This window comes from Oryctolagus cuniculus, chromosome 8 (genome assembly GCF_051225735.1).
Source record: "Oryctolagus cuniculus isolate XC-2025 breed Fujian yellow rabbit chromosome 8, ASM5122573v1, whole genome shotgun sequence".
Taxonomy (NCBI): domain Eukaryota; kingdom Metazoa; phylum Chordata; class Mammalia; order Lagomorpha; family Leporidae; genus Oryctolagus; species Oryctolagus cuniculus.
This window is the reverse complement of record NC_142874.1, coordinates 28082951-28099292: the sequence shown is the minus strand read 5'-3', so window position 1 is coordinate 28099292 and position 16342 is coordinate 28082951.

The window sequence follows — 16342 nt, the reverse complement described above, 5'->3', positions numbered from 1 at the left end:
ATATTTTCATTTTTCTACTTACTATCTCTAATCTTACTGATTCTATGGCTTAGAAAACCAACCAGAAGTGGAGGATTCCAAAACTTGTATCTGTTCTTAATGTATCTTCTGAAAATCAGAGCTTTCTCTCCCACTGCGTATCCTGTATGTCTATGCAGATACTGTACAGAAGACAATGGAATGACTTCACAACAACCCTTTTCCTCTTCTCTGGCTCAGAATTGGGCTACACTTCATGACTTCCCTTTAAAAGCTCTGACCTCTGAACTGCCGGCTAAATACTAGAATGTCCAAACAAGTGTTATGCACTACTAATTCTCAAACATTAATTTGCATTTGCATTACGTGGTGGGGTCTTGTGAAACACAAGCTCTGGTACATTTGGCCCCAAGTGGACCCTGAGATTCTGATATCTAATGAGTCCTGGTGGTCTGCCCACCACACTCTGAGTAGCAAATGGAACGAGTAGTTCATGATTTGTCCCTGTCCCAAAGTTTCTCTCTCTCTCTCTCCCTTTCTCACTTTAAAGATTGATTTATTTATTTGAAAGGCAGGGTTAGGAAGAGGAAGAGGCAGAGAGAGAGAGAGAGAGAGAGAGAAGTCTTCCATCCTCTGGTTCACTCCCCAAATGGCTACAATGGTCAGAGTCGAGCCAATCTGAAACCAGGCACCAGGAGCTTCTTCCGTGTCCCCGACATGAGTACAGGGTCCCAAGGAGTTGGGCCATCTTCTACTGCTTTCCCAGGCCATAGCAGAAAACTGGATTGGAAGTGGAATAGCTGGAACTTGAACTGGTACCCATATGGGATGCTGACATTGCAGGTGGCAGCTTTACACACTACACCACAGTGCTGGCCCCCACATACACTCTCTTGTGAGCAGATGCCGGGTATATGCTACAGACACCCCCTGCTGGGGACTAAGATATATACTAGAGGATAGGCGCCAACCAACATTACACTATGGTCTGAGGGAGAACATAATTGCCTATTTTCTTGAGAAAATGAGACCCGGGATGCATTTGTTACAGCAATGAGCCTGCATACGCTAACACAGAACCTGATATCAGAAGCAGCACGTTGTTCTCACAATACTTACAGTGTCTACCGTCAGCTTCAAGTTTGAATGGCAAGTGACAAGGAAACTGATATTGAAGACTGAAAGTTGGTTGCCCAAGCTAACTCATGAAAACCTGGTTAAACTATCTCCTGCAATGAAGCAAAGGCCAACCTGTGTATGATTTGAGCTGTTTATGAAGGATTACACAGAATGAGACAGACGCTAAAGAGGAGATTTCAAAGTATAAAATGTATGTAAGTTACTCAAAGAATATTAACTGCTTAAATTCTTTGAGAAATTGAATCAGTCTTCAACTTAGGAACTAGTTGTAAGTATGTTTTTTTTACAACTACAATGTATAGTTTTTGAAATATATTGGAAATACAGAGCTACAGAGTGAGGGGTAGGGGGAGAGAGAGACAGAGACAGAGACAGAGAGATTTTCCATCCACTGGTTCATTTCCCAGATGGCCACAGCACAGGGCTGAGCCAGGAGCCAGGAGCTTCATCTAGGTCTCCCAATGGGTGACAGGGGCCCAGGCTGCTTTTCCCAGGTGACGAGCAGGGAGCTGGATCAGAAGTGGAATAGCCGGAACTCAAACTTGTGCTTATGTGCGATGCCAACAACATAGGTAGTGGCTTCATCCAATCAGTCACAATGCCAGCCGCTATAACTTATTTTTGATTTGAAAGATTTGAGTTTTCTGTGTGCTGTCTCATCACCCTCATGCATCTTAGTTTATATTTTCTGCAATTATAAGACTATTCTTGTACATAATCACAATCTGTCAAAAGTTTTATCAGTTGCCTCAATAAAACCCTTTCAAAGAGCTCTAACCCATGCTTACATGTTGCATTTAATTATTATGATTCTTTGGTGGTTTTCCCTTGACTTACATGGTATTTAAACTTGAAAATTATATCTGGATATTTTGCAAAATATCGCTCATTTGGATTTGCGTAATATTTTCCTGAAATTAAGTTCACACAAGCACATTAATACTTTGTGTCTATGTTAATTTCTTTTTCTTGCCTCTATCTCTATATACTGAAATCCATTACCTTACAACAATACTTCCATTTCTAATCTAGGTCCATATGCATATTTATAAACACATAAATGCTTTTTATATCTTTAATTCTTTTGTATCTTTAATTCTCTTCCATGACAAAGGAAACCTGGATCCCATTGTCTTGACTGTGTTTGACCAGTCTCACTGTATGTCACTGCGTTAGCATTCACTATTGCTGTAAAACGAACTTACTACAAAGCTATTGTCTTAAAACAGCACGTTTGTTATCACCCAGAGTCTGTGATCGGGTGTGCAGATGCTGGGCAGCTGGGTTTTTGCAAGGTTGAAATCCTGGTGACTGCCAGGGTTGGGGTCTCATCTGAATTCTACTGAGGAAGGAACCTCTTCTGAGTAGGCTGAAGTTGCTGAATAAACTCATTCTCTTATATGTACACGAGTTAAAAACTCATTTTCTTATCGACTGTCAACTGGAGAACATTCTTCCACATGGTATCATTAAAAAGGAGGAGCATGGGTCTTCGCACACCCCCACACACAGTCACACACACATAGTCACACACAGTCACACACACACAGCCACACTCATAGTTACACAGAATCAAACACACATAGTGACACACAAAGTTACACAACATGGTGACACAGTCACACACACATAGTCACACACACACACACACACATAGTGACCCATGCAGTCACACACACTTATCACATACACAGTCACTCATAAACGCACATAAAGTCGCACACACAGTGACACACAGTCACACACACTTATTCCCACAGAGCCACACACACAGTCACACACACACACACACACACTTCATTTGAAGTGGTAAAGGAAGAGTTTTACAAAGAAATTATAACTGAAGGATAATCTGAGAAGTAGATATTTATACCATACAAACCCCAGGATATTTTGCCCTAATTACTTTACTGAAGAAACTATATTAAAATTAACAAAATTCCATGTTAAACTTGCTGGCCATCTCAAATCAAAATCAAATTAATATATTCATTTTTCTTTTCTGCCTTCTACTTTTTGTCTTTATTCAGTGTTTACCTAGCATGGTGTTGTCACAAATACTTAAAATTATTTTCTGTTGGCATATACCATGTATATCCTGTTTCTTACTTCTCTTTTTAATATTATTATTCAATTCACTATAATACTTTCCTGCAGGATAGTCAAGGGCCTGGCCAGGATCAACCCAAACCGTTCTCTACAGTTATACAATTATATACTAACATAAATGGATTCCCTTCTTATTATTGCTGGTTTTTAATGTTTATTTATTTAGTTATGTTCACAGACTTGAAAGGCAGAGAGAGAGAGGGATCTTCCATCTGCTCCTGGTTCATTTTCCAAATGTGCACAATACCCAGGGCTGGGCTAAGCTGAAGTCAGGAGCCCAGATCTCCATCCTGATCTCTCATGTGAGTGGAAGAGCCCCACGCACTTGAATCATCTTCTGCTGCCTCCCAGACTGCATTAGAAGGGAATGGGATCAGAAGCAGAAGTTCTGAGGCTGGAAACAGCCACTTCCACACCACAGTGCCCATGCCTGCTGTTTGTTTCAAAAAGGGAGCCCACACTCCACAATTTTTATGCATTTATTTTGTCATTTTAAAAATGCTGGGGCCGGCGCTGTGGTGTAGCAGGTAAAGCTACTGCCTACAGTGCCAGCATCCCACATGGGCGCCAGTTCAAGTCCTGGCTGCTCCACTTCCAATCCAACTGTCTGCTTTAGCCTGGGAAAGCAGTAGAAGATGGACCAAGTCCTTGGATCCCTATGCCCACATGGGAGACCCAGTAAAAGCTCCTGGCTCCTGGCTTTGGATCAGCGCAGCTCTGTCCATTGCAGCCAACTGGAGAGTGAACCAGTGGATGAAGGATCTCCCTCTCTCTCTCTCTCTCTCTCTCTCTCTGTGTGTGTAACTCTGATTTTCAAATAAATAAACAAATCTTTAAAAAAAAAGCACTGTGCAAATTTATGTAGGTCCATAGATGTTGATTACGTTGCTTTAACAGCATTATCATATTTTACTGTGTCAAATCACAATTTATTCAAATATGCCCTAATATTTTAAATTCAGGTAATCTATAGTTTGAGTTTATTGTATATTTATTATATCCTTGAATATATGCCATTATAAACTGGTATTTTCACTTCGTGCAATTATTGAGACAAAATATCTATGTATACAACTGTATATTACGTTTGTCCTGTGTGTTGACTTTTAAATTTTTAAATTTTCTCATTTTTATTTTATTAGAAAAGGAGAGAGACAAAAAGGAGAGAGAGAGAGACAGAGAGAGATCTTCCAGCTGCTTGTTCACTCCCCAAACGCTCGCACTGCTGAAGCCAGGATCTAGGAACTCCACTGGGTCTTCCACATGGGTGGCCTACAGGGTTTAACTACATTAGCCAGGATCTGATTGTAGGAAAGATTGGTGGTAGGAGGTGTAAACAACCCAGTATCGTCATGCTATCCTTGGCCTAATCCAAAGTTCCCAGTCTTAATTTACTCAAATGCTATTTTCTTTTATACAGATGTGTCGAACTATGACAGGGAAATAAATGTGTGAATTGTCTGCAGTTTGTGTCTAATGGAGTGAACTTTGTTCTGAGGAACTGAAACCTTGAGAAAAACAGTTCTTAACCCTTGTCTGTACTCCTGTGGAACAGTGGTCTTTCTACTTTTTACTTGTTGACTATTATGGTTAGTGGCACATTAACCCTGTGATTATAAAATACATTGAGATTATGTGTTTACTAAAATTAAAGAAATAAAGGAAGACTGGAGGGGAGTAGAGGAAGGGAGAGAGGGAGGAAAGGAAGTATGGTTATCTACTTAGAATTTATGAAATACATAAAATCTGTTCTCTTTATATTAATAAAATGTTTAAAAGATAATTTTTTTAAAAAACAGTTGAAGACATGTAACAGTTCATTTAACTATTCTTTATTTTAAAAATAATCAGCTATTTATTTTACATTATTTATTCTTACTATGTGTGCATAATTGGTCTTGCTAACAAACAGCAATAATTATATCACTTTCCACTGCAAAACTTTAAACTGCTATTAAGAAAAATCACACACACACATACACAGGTAGAATATTAAATACAAAAAATATTGTCCCTCAATTTTCTGGATAGCTCTAACCAGTTATGCACAATATAACAGCGAAATCTGGGTAGTTGCTCTTGCCTTACTTCATTCTGGTATGCAGTTGACTTTGGTGATTGGCAGCTTCTTGATAGGCTCAGAGTGTGGCTTTATTTTGAAAAACTACATCTCAAGGTCAAAGTAAGGACTTAGATTTGAGATATCAACAAATGCACAGCAAACACAGAATATAATTATACATAAAGACCACTTAACCAAAGCAGCTTTCACTCATTTGTTTTTTTCAACAACCTAAGTAGCAACTGACAGCAAGCCAGAGATTCTATGGTGTTTCAGGCACAGGGAGCCGCACCCTCCCACCCTTAACCCCAGCCTCCTCCCAATGAAGGACTGCAGACTTTTAGCTCAGGAGCACACCAGGGAACATAGAACACCATGGGTCAAACTGATGCATTCACCCCAAAGAGAAGGAGAGAACTCACAATTTATTTCTCTGATAGCAGTCAGTTTTTAAGAGGGAACACAGGACTGCCTTTGTGATGCAGAGGGTTAAGCTGCCGCTTCCTATGCCAGCATTCCATATGAATGTTGATTATAGTCCTGGCAGCTCCACTTCTGACCCAGCTCCCCCCTAATCATCTGAGAAGCAGACTTAGGTAGAGTTCCTGGCTCCTCGTTTTGACCTGGCCCAGCCTAGCTCTTGGGGCCATTTGGGGAGTGAACCAGCAGACCAAAGATCTCCCCTCTACCCTGTGTCACTCTGCCTTTCAAACTAATAAATGCATCTTTAAAAAAGACGGAAATGCTGAAAATCTAAGCATATGGAATGGCTAAGTTAAGAAAAGTCTAATTAAATACAAATAAATTACAAATGGAGCTGTAGACTTCAGCAGTATACTAGGTATATGGTGTTACAATTAACCAAAGTTTTAAGCTCTTAGGATAACACAGTCATGTGCTGCATCTCTATATTATGTTCTTCTTACCCTGGCCTTCAAGTCCCAACATGCCATTCTATTTAGCAAATACGGAATAAATATGTATGTCAAGTGACCAAGGTCTTGTGTTCTGTTAATCTGTTGCTTCCAAGCTTTTTCTAATTATTATGTTAACCCATGGCCACACTTTTATTTCATTTGCTCCTCCAAGTAATGTTTTTGAGGGTCATGTGATCTTCAGAATATTTGTTTTATTGTTAAGTTCAAATTGTATCTCTTATTTCTCTAAGTGGATGCAAATGTTTTTCTACTCTTCTATATTATTGTATACTATCATTGCTAGGTCAATGTCATAGATGCTCTCATGTAGTCTCTCAAATACTGGAACCTTGTAATCTTCCAAATGGCAAATTACTTAGTAATAACGATATGTTCTTTTGGACACTTTTCATTCACATCAGGGACAAAATTGTTTCACTATACTCTTCTAAAGTTATAAATTTTATTTTTAACCCTATATATATATATACATGTATGTGTATATATACACATATATATATATTTCTAAGTCATAAATATTATTTCACATTAGCTGTTTCTACTCATGATCAAATGCTATATTTTATTGTTGAGATGTACTTAATATCCAGTGACTTTTTTTTTTTTTATTTATTTGAGAGGTAGAGTTACACACAGTCAGAGGCAGAGACAGAGAGAAAGGTCTTCCATTCGCTGGTTCACTTCAAAGATGCTGGCAATGGCTGGAGCTGGGCCTATCCAAAGTCAGGAGCTTCTCTCAGGTTTCTCACACAGGTGCAGGACCCAAAGACTTGGACCGTCTTCCACAGCTTTCCCATGCCAAAGCAGAGAGCTGGATTGGAAGTGGAGCAGCCAGGACTAGAACCAGCGCCCATATGGGGTGCTGACACCACAGCCAGCGGATTAACCTGCGCCACAGTGCCCCCCTCCCCTCAGTGACTAATTATTAGCTGTTTTGATTGTTTCAATTCGTGTTACTGCTACAATCTGTAATTAGTTTATCGGCTTCCAATATTTCTGAGAATACCAAGACTTCTGAGGTTTTTGTTTGTTCTGTTGTTTGTAACTTTTTGTCCACTTAAAATCGTTTATATTAGATACTATGTTACATTTCTCCATCAGACTGTACCACAACAGGATGTGGGGCTCTAGTTCAGAAGTAGGAATGAGGTTTCTTTCTATGAAATCACCTAACTAGGGAAGATTTAGAATGGAAATCCTTTGACATCAAAACTCCAAGTTGCATTGCTTATAGATGCTGTTGGATTCTTCCCAAATTTTATTTTTCAGATAGTTTTTTAAAAGGTAAAGTTATCACTGTTGTTCTTCATTCATATAATGTAAATTTTGATAATTATCTGGTATATTATTATTTCTCTTTGGAGTCATTGAAGACCCATGTAATCAATCTGTTCAACATAATCCAGAGAACTGTCTATGAGCTCTGATCTACTGTCCACAGTTTATGTTTGCCTCTTGCCTTTGAATTACATTTGTTTCATTAAAATGTCAGAATCTACTTTGGTTGCTCTGCTACAATATGCATCTTTCAATTTTTTATACTTGATTAATTTTTTTGTGTAACCTTCCCTAAGTATTTTGAGTCTATGATTTATAGAGCAGTTAACCTTTAAATAAATGTAACCTCAAAAGTGCATGGCAGTCTGTTATGATACATTTACATTTGCTTGAATACTTTAATATCCACAGAAACAATGTCAGATACTTCCTATAATAACATGCTAAGTGAATGCATGAAAAATGTCCAAACAACCTATTATTTGATTAACAATGCTCGTAGCCCCCGCCCCCAAATGATGCCAAATTATCTCTTAGCAGTTAGAAGTGAAGTAAGCTATTTACCTGGGGTACAGTATTAATCATTAATTTAGGATTCACATCTTTTATAAAAAATTACCTACTAATGTAACAAATCACATCCTCCCTAGGGGTGTGCTGTGGCTGGAATGGGTGCCCTACTAAGTTCAAGGTGTGGTCTCTGACTGGGGAATGCACTTATGTACACTAGAGAAGTAAGAAGACTCAACTAGAGAACAAAGTTCCCAAGCACCCCCTCCCGTTTCTGCTATTCACTGCAGCCCAAGTGGGGAAACAGATTCCTGGCACTTCCTTCTCTACCATATTCCCTGGCATCATTGTGGTCACCTGATCTGCTGCAGTATTTTAACCATTCACCAAGTGATAGGCACTAGGGTCCTGCCTAGCCTTTACAACCTTTAAATGGTCATTGTTTTCTATTCAATTATTTTTTTTGGAATAAACCTTTTTAATGTATATGTTCAACATGTATAAAGTTTGATTTGTAGTGGTACAGAGAGAAATTATTAACAAATTTCAAGCAACTAGTATCACATAGGCAAATGGTATGTTGTATTTATGGGAAAAGTAGAAGGCCCAGGGAAGGTTTCCATGGTATAAATCACCTACCATAGCTGTTTTCAATTATTGTTCATAGCCTTTGTCTATAGCCCCACTCAACAAGGGCCTTTTTGCTTTTAACTTGTTGAACTTCTTAATTGGTGAAATAGTAAACCTTTTTTACTGTGATGTAATTTTAAAATATGTTATCTCAAAAAATAAAAATAAAAGAGGGAAAGAAGGAAGGAGGGTGGGAGGAGAGGAGGAGAAGGAGGAAGGGAGGAAGGGAGTATCATTATGTTCCTAGAATTGTATCTACACATCACATTGATTCTGTTAAAAACTAATTAAAAATTAAAATTAAAAAAATTTGTTCCTGCCCTATTTACTTTCAACCTATAAACCTTCTATAATATAACCTCAGTATTTTTTGTGTGATAGTCAGTTCTGCAGTGAACACTCCTGGTTTAGAACTGGGCCATGTGGGCAGGTGCTGTGGCATAGAAGGTTAAGCCTTCCACCTAGAGTGCCAGCATCCCATATGGGCACCAGTCTGAGTCCCCGCTGCTCCACTTCCAATCCAGCTCCCTGTTAATGTGTCTGGGAAAGCAGAGGAAGATGAGCTGAGCCCTTGGCCCCTGCACCTGCCTGGGAGACCTGAAGGAAGCTCCTTACTACTGGTCCAGCCTTGGCCACTACAGCCATCTGGGTAGTGAAATAGTAAATGGAAAATTCTCCCTCTCTCTTTCTCTCTCCTTCTCTCTCCCCACCCATCTCCCTCCCTCCCTCCCTCCCCCCCTCCCTCCCTCCCTCCCTCTCTCTCCTGTCTGTCTGTATCTCTACCTTTCAAATAAATAAATAAATTTATTTATTTATTTTTAAACAAAAGACCTGGGGCATGGTAGGTGAAGCATAATAGATGAATGAGACAGTCAACAAAATGAATTAAAGTGAGGAAGGGACTAAACTATGATTACAGAAATATTTTCAGCACTTTCTTTAAATTCAAACATTTGTTTTATTTGGATTCATTTATTTAATACCAGAATTTTTTGACTCTGTGTTTTCGGGGAGATTGACATGAAGAGGCATTGATAGTAACAGCCATCCAGGTAGAAAATGTTGTTCTGTAACCTGAAAGAAAACAACCCCATTTATAAAAAGTGTTTGGATGTTTCTTCATTTTATAGACAATGTAACCAATTTGGAGTAGTTTATTACACATATTATATTACTATATTGATAGGACAGGTGAATGGTAAAATATATTAAAGTTGTTGGGATTTCTCTGTATTTCAGAAATAAACTGAGATCAAAGAGGAAATACAGCTAGCCTATGTCTCAGGTGATTTTCTTACCAGTTCATTTACAGAAAAAACGAATCCTGGGAAAATGCAGCTACTTCTTTAGTAACTGTTATTGTATGATTGGTCATATTTTATACTAAGTTCAGTATTGAGAAACATGTTAAGATGAACAGGAGCTGCCAAGTGGAAATGTCTGTGTATTTTTCCTGGATTGCATTGATTTGAATAGACACAAAATATTTATAAACATTAAGCTAAATGTAATTTTAAATTGTGATAGTTTGCTGTAACACATTTTTACCCCCTGGGATTGCAAAATATTAAGAAGGCTTGCATTTTTCTAAAAGGATGTTTTTGAAATCTCTAAAGGACCATATGTAACAAGATGCAGAGGTTGCTACGGAAACGAGGTATTAAAAACAACAGCACAATAACAGGTCATCTATTATGTGGTCACATGGCTTGCATAATTGTAAGCATGTTTTTAGTAACTCATCCATCATTTCCTCTAAAATTATTTCAAATTTTTATGTGGGGTTATTTCTGTTATTAGTATCCTAAAAATGGGCTTTTGGCTAACTTTGTTCTTCCTGATTATGTAGTGCTTTTCAATTGAGAAGAGAGAACATCTGTGCCAGAGTCAGAGGAAGATTACTCTTTAGAAGCAAAATTCAAGCAAAAAAATCATTATTTGTTTTTACATACTATTAATGAAAACATTTTTCTTATATTGCTCCTTGATGTGAATAGAAGAAATCTTATAATTGCTTTCTAATATAAGAATCTCCCAAGTAAGAAAACACTATGAGAATCATTGCTTTTATGTTTAGGTACAACAATAGATAACAATTTCTTAGTGTGGGCATCAGCACAAAAACATGGCTGGCTTATTGAGTCATAAGGACTTCTAACAAAGCCCCCAAATGGATGTTATCCAACCTTCATATATCTGGTATAACATAGGTTTGCATATTAGATATGTTAACAGTCACACATACTTCAAAATGCTCTCAGAAAATAGAACAGAAATATGTACATTTTGGTGTGAAACATTTTTGAAACTCTTGCATAGTTTTTCCATAAATATATATCTCCCATGAACTTTTTGAAGACTCCTCACACAACAGGAGGAATTCAGCAAAACATACCATAAAATGCTGGTAGCCAACTGGTGCTTGGTATGTGAGCAGAGGGCCATGGGATGACAAACACAAGGGGTGGTGTTAGAACTATCTGTTAGAACTATCTTCTGCCCAGATCTTCACAGAAATATAAGAAATACAGCAATGCCTTAAAGATTCTGAAAATAAATGATTTTCAACATGAAACACACTATTGAGGCAAAGTGTTTTTGAAATTAATCATGCAGCAGATCTACTTTGACATGATGCAATGTGTCTCTGTGGCACCATAGAAAAGCTTAAAAAAGCAACTGGAAGAAGTCTTTGTTTTAAAAGGAAAAAAAAAATACCACAGTGTGGAGAATAGAACTTGGGCAACAGAAGGTCTGATGAGGAGAGAAAGAGAGAGATTCCCAGAGCCAAGACCTATTGGCATGGACAAGAGCAGGAGGGCAGCCAGCCCCTGGACACAGGATCCCAGGATGAGACAGGGCTGATTTTCATAACTACAGGAGATCTGTGGTAGCAGACATTAGGAGAAATAAATGATATGTACTAGAAAAATAAGAAAAGACTTTTTAAAAAATGTTTATTTGAAAGTCAGAATTACAGAGAAAGAGAAAACAAGGTGGGGGGCGGGGAGTCATCCATCTACTGGTTCACTCCCTAGATGGTCTCAATTGCAAGGCTGGACCAGGCTGAAACCAAGAACCCAGAACTTCATCCAGGTCTCCTAACTAGGTGGCAGAGACTCAAACACTTGGTCCATCTCCCTCTGCTTTTCCTAGGCTGAGATATGAGAATAAAACAAAACAAATTGAACTCAAGCTTGTATGAATGCTACATTTTTGAAAATTGTGAAAAGGAAGTATGCATGTGTGTATGATTTTGGGTGTGTGTGTGAAAGAGAAAGAGATAGGAGCTGTGATACAACAGGCTAAGTTCCCGTGGTTAACAGAGAACATCTAAAACTTCCGTCTTAAGAAATATCAGCATAAGCAGATATTTACAAGAGTGGAAGTGTGATGGCATCTCACCACTTGGGATGCCCGCATCCCACGTCACAGTGCCTGGGTTGTAGTCTTGCTCTGCACCTGTTTCCAGCTTCATGCTAAGCAGCACCTTTGGAGGTGAGAGCTCAACTAGTTGGGTTCTTTCCACTCACATTAGAAACATGGGTTGAGTTCCTGGCTTCAACACTTTGAAATAAGCCAGTTGATTGGAGCTCTGTCTCTGTCTCTCGAATAAAGACTATAAACAAATAAAAATGTTTTCTTAACTGGAAGAAATTATAATGATAAATGGGTAAATGAACTGAAAATAACTTTCCCTGGAGAATAGGGTTTGTGGTGGAGAAAAAAATGTCCAAGATAAACGCAGCCAGACTCAAAGTGATAAAGTCAGATTTTAATCAGTAATATACTACTGCCACAGGGAAGAGTCCAGCATGGGCTCGATATGGCTTTGATTTGTACAAAACCTGCTGACTGGGAGAAGGGGTAGAACTGGAATGGAAACCAGGAGAAGCAGAGGCTGAGAGAGAGGGTCTCTATCTTCAGGTGTTGGGCGCAACCAATAGCAAAGTCTTTCTGCAGCCTTGACTTTTTTTAATTTTATTTTTTGGAAAGACACTTTAAACAGGGCCAATGTCATCCCTGGGTATGGTTTCGAGTTGTCAGAAACTATGTTTGTGAGTGCTCAAAATGTGCAGACCAAGTCGACAGGCAGAATCAAGGAGCAGCTCAGGGGGCTTGGCTGGAGTGTGCTAGAGCAAACTGTTGACAGAGGCGAGGACACAAATGCTGTTTGTGTTTCTCTCAGTCCTCTAACACCATCTGGATTTAAAACCGTGAACACATCATTCACAAATGAAATTTTTCACGCAGGCACTCCAGGATTTGAAGGCATGGTCACGCAGGAGGTGGAAGAGGCCATTTCTTCTGCCTTTGTCTTCATTGTTTTATGCTTTCTTTCCCTCTTTTTTAGCTCCAGGCAACAAGAAGGCACACAACTGATTGGTCAGAATCCGAGATATTGATGGGACACTGTTTTACTAGAGGGATGAGACACTGCTCTTAAACTCCCAGTCTGTCTCTCCAGTTCTGCTTCACTTCACTCTCTAGACCTCTCACCCTTTTGCATGCAGACAACTGAATTTACAGCCTGTCCCAGAAATGAGGGGCGTGTGGATATGAAGCCACTCTTAATAGGTTTGACTTGCAATTTCGTTTTGTCTTCAGACACACGCTGAAGTTGGTGAGTGTTTACTGGTTTCACTGTCGATGTGAATCCCATTCAGCAAGTATGACTTGCATGCATAGATCTCTTTAGCAAAACATCCAGGGACTTGGATTTTTGGGCAGCAATCTCCCATCTTAATGTGATGCCTGGCTACTATTTTAGTGTGACATTAGCCTCACAATGGAATCATTTTTAAAATTTTCTCTAGTTGAATAGAGCTGAGAAAATTCTTATTCACACAGGTAAAGAATTACAAATAGTAAACTCTCTCTCTCTCTCTCTCTCTCTCCCCCTCCCTCTATTTTGATATTTCTCTATATTCAAATTTTCTTTGGACCTTCAAAGAAGATACTTCAGTCCAATTTATTTGGAAGTCTTAAGGAAAATAGTACATTTTTTTCCTAAACAGTAGGATCCCTAGCTTTCAAATATGACTACTTTTTATTTTTCCATCAATTAAGAGTCAATGATAATCTATAAAATCAGGAATCCTATAAAATGAAATATTTTGTTCACATTATTATTTGCAAGAAATACAGTTATAGAGGCATAAATATCCTTTTCTTAAAGAAGGGTTTCTTTAAAAGTTTCCATTGGGACTGAGCTGTCAGGTTCCATTTCCTTCTGCCTTACTTTGTATGTTCTTATGCACTAATTTTGATTTTTTATTTATTTGAGAGTCAAAAAGATAGATGAGAGTGAGCCTCTAGCCATTGGCTAATTCTCTAAACTCTGTGATAACCAGGGTTGGGACAAAGTCTAAGCCAAGAACTGGAACCTCAATCCAGTTCTCACTCGTGGATGGCAGGTCCCAGTTACTGGAACTGCCTGTCAGAGTCTGCATTGGCAGAAAGTAGGTCAGAAGCTGCAGGCACTCTGATCTGAATGTAGCTATCTTTTTTTTTTTTTTTTGACAGGCAGAGTGGACAGTGAGAGAGAGAGACAGAGAGAAAGGTCTTCCTTTGCCGCTGGTTCACCCTCCAATGGCCTCCGCGGCCGGTACGCTGTGGCCGGCGCACCGCGCTGATCCGAAGGCAGGAGCCAGGTGCTTCTCCTGGTCTCCCATGGGGTGCAGGACCCAAGTGCTTGGGCCATCCTCCACTGCACTCCCTGGCCACAGCAGAGAGCTGGACTGGAAGAGGGGCAACCGGGACAGAATCCGGCGCCCCGACCGGGACTAGAACCTGGTGTGCCGGCACCGCAAGGCGGAGGATTAGCCTAGTGAGCCGCGGCACCGGCCGTAGCTATCTTTTTTAAAGATTTATTTATTTGAAAGCAGAATTACAGAGAAGCAGAGGCAGAGGCAGAAAGAGAGGTCTTCCATCTGTTGGTGCACTCCCTAGTCGGCTGCAACAGCGGGAGCTGTGCTGATCCGAAGCCAGGAGCCAGGAGCTTCTTCTGGGTCTCCCACGCGGGTGCAGGGGCCCAAAGACTTGGGCCATCTTCTACTGCTTTCCCAGGCCACAGCAGGGAGCTGGATCAGAAGTGGAGCAGCCGGGACTCTGAACAGCGCACACATGGGATGCCGGCACTGCAAGCAGTGGCCTCACACGCCATGCCACAGCGCTGGCCCCGGGCTGCAGCTATCCTAACTATCAAGTGAAAGATCCACCCCGTACTTCACTGTCAAACTGCCACAGTCTGCAGATATGGCATCCAAGCAGTGAACAAGTGAGCATTAACAGTTCTTCACTAACTTTTTTCCTTCCCACTCCAAGCCATGAATAATTAAGCTGTTTTTTTAGAATGCATAAATGAATGGAATTGAATGTTTAGAATCCAGGAGACATGATTGTTTTCATACCAGGAGCAAAAATATAAACCATGAAGTTCAGTGGGAAACTTCAGAGATTACAGATAAGAGGATCAGATATTTCAATGTGAAATTGGAAGAAAAGTAAAAATGTATAGTAAGATGAGAAGTTAGGGGGAGATAGAGAGAGAGAAAGAAAGAAACAATATGCTGAAAATAAAAACTAAACCAAATTTGCATCAGAGCCAAAGCTATGATCTGTTTAACAATTTATAAAATAGTTTGTAGAACAAGTAGGTGGCAGACAAGAATCAACAAGAAAAGTAAAATCAAGAGGAGATTGTTGTTTTGTTCGAGATTATGTAGTATTTCATTTCAAGGTGTTAACATGCAGGTATTGGTTTGACTAAACCAATCTCCATCCCAAAGGTCAACATTCTGGGAGGGAAGAGAGAAGTGGGGTATGCCTGTGCGGCTGCAGGATAAAGACTTCGTCCCAGGTCTTACCTCAGGAAGACAGCATTCAACAGAAGTGGGAGGTCACTGGACTGAGGCTTACGGACACGGTTTCTGTATGCCGCTGCTGGGTTTGGCACACAAGAAGTCCTAATTGCTTGTGTAAACAAGCAAAGATCTTGAAGTCTAGAAAGGAGGTAATTAGACTATTTTTATTCAGAGAAAACAAAATTGTTCACATGGAAAAATTGCAAAGACTCTAGAAACCTCTCTTTGACCTAATAGCTATATGATTGGTTATGAAGTTGTTATATAAAAGTAAACTGTAATTCAATTTAATATTAGCCGAATTTTTAAACTGAAATAAAACCGAATACCATTTAGGTGTGGACATTGGGCATAGCCATTCGGATAGTGCTTGAGATGCCCACATTCCTTCTCACAGAGGCTGGATTCTAACTTCCTGCTAATGTGCACATGAGAGACTGCAGGTGACAGACAAGTGTTTAGGCCTTGGCCAGCCACGTGGAGCCCAGGATAGAATTCCAGGCTACTGGATTCCAGTTGGCCCTGTCCTGGCTGCAGAGAGAATGTGGGGAATGAATTAGCACATGGAAGCTCATTCTCCATCTTTTTCTATCTCTCTGCCTTTTAAAGAAAAAGAAAATAAATTGTAAACTTTTTTAAACATTTATCATATCATCAAAAACATAAAATAGTAATGGATGCATTTCACAAAATATGGGCAAGATTTCTCCTTGGAAAACCACAGCATATTATTGACAGAAATAAAGAAAACCTAAATAATTGGAGATATATGTGATGTTATGGACTGAATGACTAAATATTGTTAATTTGTCAAATTTACCCAGTGAGAG